The following is a 5,011-nucleotide window of genomic DNA, read 5'->3' on the forward strand; positions in this document are numbered from 1 at the left end:
TATAGATAGATAGATAGATAGGTGTGATGGTGTAGGATAGTCTGTGTTATAAAAGTGAATGCCATAGGTGAGTATGTGTGTTGTATTATGAGCTGTGTATCGATAAGACCAGTATGTTCTACGTGTATTTGTACTGTAAATGTAGTGCATGATGGGTGAGTGTGTGGTGCATGATGGGTGAGTGTATAGTGCATGATGAGTGAGTGTAGTGCATGATGGGGTGAGTATGTAGTGCATGATGGGGTGAGTGAGTAGTGCATGATGGGGTGAGTATGTAGTGCATGATGGGGTGAGTGAGTAGTGCATGATGGGGTGAGTGTGTAGTGCATGATGGGGAGAGTGAGTAGTGCATGATGGGGTGAGTGTGTAGTGTATGATGGGTGAGTGTGTAGTGCATGATAGGGTGAGTGTGTAGTGCATGATGGGGTGAGTGTGTAGTGCATGATAGGGTGAGTGTGTAGAGCATGATGGGGTAAGTGTGTAATGTATGATGGGGCGAGTGTGTAGTGCATGATGGGTGGGTGTGTAGTGCATGATGGGTGAGTGTGTAGTGCATGATGGATGTGTAGTGTATGATGATGGATGAGTGTGTAGTGCATGATGGGTGAGTGTGTAGTGCATGATGGGTGTGTAGTGTATGATGGGTTAGTGTGTAGTGATGATGGGTGAGTGTGTAGTGCATGATGGGGTGAGTGTGTAGTGGTGTGAAGGGACGGCAGTATAGTGAGGGTAGTGTGCACTGTATATGAGTTGTATTGTAACAGTGAAATACTTGAGGTGATTAGAGAGGGTGTTATGGTGTGAGAGGCGGCATTATAGTGAGGCCAGAGTGAGTTATTTGAAAGATACGTATGATTTATTAGGAGACCAGTGATGAAAGAAGAGACAGGGATAAAACTGAGGAGGAGGAGAAAGGGAGAGGAAGCCAAAGAAGAACTAAGAAGATGAAGAGAAACATTAAATAAGGATAAAGGAAGAAGGCAGCGACCATAAGTGAAACAGAACGAAGGAAGGAAAGACACGGAAATATTTAGAAGGGTGAGGCAGGGAAGGTGCAATTGAGAGAGAGAGAGAGAGAGAGAGAGAGAGAGAGAGAGAGAGAGAGAGAGAGAGAGAGAGAGAGAGATTAAAAAAAGGGTGAAAAGTGAAAGAGCAGTGGGGGGTCGGGAAGGAAGGGAGGAAATGACTACCCTTAATTATGCTTGATTGTTTATACTTTCTCTCTCTCTCTCTCTCTCTCTCTCTCTCTCTCTCTCTCTCTCTCTAACGTTTTCCTTCTATCTTCTCCCTCCCACTTATCTTCCTCGCACTTGCCATTCTTCCTCTTGTTTTCCCATCTTTCCTCTCTCCCTCCCTTCCAGCCTTCCTCTTAACTCTCCCTTCCCTCATCCCTTCCTTCCTCTTGACTCTCCTCCCCTCCCCCATTTATCTTCATTTACCTCCCTCCCTCCCTCGCTTTCACTAACAGGCAAATAATCAATTAGTTACAAATGATGCTTTTTGGAGAGAGAGAGAGAGAGAGAGAGAGAGAGAGAGAGAGAGAGAAGCGATGCATCTCGAAATTAGGATAAAAGAATACAGAACCAAGGAAGAGGGGGAGAGGGAAGAAAGAAGAGGGGAGGGAGGGAGTGGGAGGGTAGGGAGGTAAGAGGGAATAATGGACATCTCATCTCAGACAGTAAAGAGGCAGTTCTGGAGTGACTCACCCTCTTTTTCCCCTCTTTACATCTTCCCTCACATCTTCCTCTTATCTCACTCTCTTACCTTCAGCTTCTCTTAATTTTTGTTATATTTGTCTTTTCCCACCTCTCACTGTCATTTTATCATATTTCCTTATCTGTTCGTCATCTTGTCATCATCTTCACCATCCATTATTTTCCTCTCATCATATCCTTCATTTTACCTTCATCTTCCTTTTTTTTTTAGGGGGGGTTCATGTTCGCTCATTTTCTGATCATATTCCCGTATTTTATCATCATTCCAGCTGTTATTACGGAATGTAGATTAATATTACATACCACACGTATTTCTCTTTGTATCTAGCTATCTGTCTATTGCCAGACGCCTTATTCCGTAAGAGGTGGTCACAAACAAATCACCTCCACGTCTCCCTGTCCTCTGTCATTTGGCTGCCCTTCCTCCAACCCACACATTCCTCTGTCATGTCTCTCTCCACTCCATCCCTCCATCCTATCCTTGACCTTATATAAAAATGCTGACTTTTCTCCCGCCCAAAAAATTACTTTACAAAACTAAATACCAAAATAAACCGTAGGAGTGAGTGAGGCCATAGAGAATACAGACAGCCCCGGCCCAAGCCCGTGCCTCCAACTTACCGGGGAAGTGCATTGTTTGTCTTACAGTTTTGTATTTACAGCGACTTTGTACAGGTTGTAGGCAGCACCTGTTCCTTAGTGACATACAGTATACTACACTTACACTTCGTATCGTCCTGTATGTTACTGATACAAAGTTTGTTGATATTAAAACAATAAATGTCCGTATGTATTATATGGAAATACATACCTATAGTTGAGCTAGAGTTTCGTATTCTAAGTGACTTTGGTGAGTTTGTAGCCTGTCTTCGTTAGCGATATGTAATGCACTTACACCTCAGTGTCCTCTTTGTTACTGATTCAAAGCCTTCTGTGCCACCAGTGTGCTACATTCAGTCGCTCTCTCAACATTTATGAGGTCCTGTGCCACCTGTGTACTACAGGTGCTGTGCCACCTGTGTACTACTCGTACATTCAGTCGCTCTCTCAACATTTATGAGGTCCAGTGCCACCTGTGTACTACAGGTGCTGTGCCACCTGTGTACTACAGGTCCAGTGCCACCTGTGTACTACAGGTGCTGTGCCACCTGTGTACTACAGGTCCTGTGCCACCTGTGTACTACAGGTCCCGTGCCACCTGTGTACTACATTCAGTCGCTCTCTCAACATTTATGAGGTCCTGTGCCACCTGTGTACTACAGGTCCTGTGCCACCTGTGTACTACATTCAGTCGCTCTCTCAACATTTATGAGGTCCTGTGCCACCTGTGTACTACAGGTCCTGTGCCACCTGTGTACTACAGGTCCTGTGCCACCTGTGTACTACAGGTCCTGTGCCACCTGTGTACTACAGGTCCTGTGCCACCTGAGTACTACCGGTCCTGTGCCACCTGTGTGCCACAGGTCCTGTGCCACCTGAGTACTACAGGTCCTGTGCCACCTGTGTACTACAGGTCCTGTGCCACCTGTGTACTACAGGTCCCGTGTCACCTGTGTACTACAGGTCCTGTGCCACCTGTGTACTACAGGTCCTGTGCCACCTGTGTTGGTCTTGTGCCACCTGTGTACTATATTCAGTCGCTCTCAACGTTTGTGAAGTAGACACTGTTCAGTCCACTACTAGGCACGCACAGCCCAAAATGTTCACCTCAGAAGTTTTTTAAGCAATTTTTATTCACATCAACGCCTTTCAGTCCCATGACATTGTTTTTATATATTATTTTTCGTTTTTGCTGTTTCCATACTGTTTATTTAACTTACGACAGTTTTGGAATTCAGGCGTAAGATATAACATTGCTTTAGCTCTTTGCCTGCCTGAGAACTGTGGTAAACAATATATACAGTGTGGTGGTGGCAGCAGCAGTAATGACCATCTCAGCCTGAAGGGGTTATATAGCACAAGATACCGGTATTATAACACTATCTCTCTCTCTCTCTCTCTCTCTCTCTCTCTCTCTCTCTCTCTCTCTCTCTCTCTCTCACCAACCCAGCGTTCTCTATTCATTAATTGAGCTAATTCGCCACGCAGCCGTTTTGCAGATTTGTGCCAGCTGAGAGAGAGAGAGAGAGAGAGAGAGAGAGAGAGAGAGAGAGAGAGAGCTCACCAGGTAAACAGTCCGTGCCATCCCCAGGTGTGTTAATTAATGAAGGTAATTTCTCGGTCATTAAAGGTGGACCTGAATTTTTCCAGAGTTTAGCCATTTTGTGAGCTGGAGGGTTGGTGGCGATAGATAGACAGATAGACAGATGGAGAGAGCCATTTAGTTTTGTTTGATAGACTGATCGATAGACAAACAGACTGTGTTAATCGGTTCAGCCCGAGGATGTTTTTATGTTTCTGTCTGTGCTATGTGTAGGTTAGGAGAGATTTAGAACAGGAGGAATGAGAGAGAGAGAGAGAGAGAGAGAGAGAGGGAGAGAGAGAGAGAATATTTGTGAAGGATTGGAGGGAAGAAGAAAGGGCAGAAGAAAGGAGGGAGAGAGAAAAGAGGAAGGTTATGAATAAATACACTATCTGGTTCCCACACCCTTCACGAGGAGGAGGGACGCATGAGGAGGAGGAGAGTATGGAGGTGGCGGAGGAAAAAGATATGGAGAGGAAGAGGAGGAGGAAAAAGGAGGAATAGGGTGGGGGAGGAGAGAGGAAGAGGAGGAGGAGAAGGGAGAAGTAGGGTGGGGGAGGAGAGAGGAAGAGCAGGAGAGGGGAGGAGAGAGGAATAGAGAGGTGGGGGAGGAGGATAAAGGAGCAAGAGGAAAGACAAAAGAAGAGGGAGGAGGGTAGAGGAGGAAGAGGAGAGTGCTTGGGTCTCTTCACACCGACGGCGTATTTCTTGTTTAATTCTTGCTGTGTTCATGCGATTCTCCTTTGGTCAGAAGGCGGTGACGGGTAGCCTGCACGTGGTGACGCTGTGCACCCTGGGTGGAGCAACTGTGGCGTCCACCCGGGAGGCAAACCTTCCTGTATATCCCTGCACCTCGCCGTGGGAAGGACCCTGGTGAAGCGCTGTGTACCACAAGGGGTCGCTGAATCCCTACACGATACATGTACTATTCTCTACCTCTAGAAGCTACAGCTGACCTGTGGTAGACACACCAGAGTGGGTTAAACAACAACAACATTGTAGGTCAGGAGGGCTGATAGTATTAGATACAGCCTTTGATTGAACCTCCACCACTAGATATCATGTCTGAGTTTCATAAAATATCCATGTAACAGCAAGAATATACTTCATGTGA

Source organism: Coenobita brevimanus, chromosome 50 (assembly GCF_032717465.1).
Source record: "Coenobita brevimanus isolate Jiangsu-jjx chromosome 50, ASM3271746v2, whole genome shotgun sequence".
NCBI lineage: Eukaryota > Metazoa > Arthropoda > Malacostraca > Decapoda > Coenobitidae > Coenobita > Coenobita brevimanus.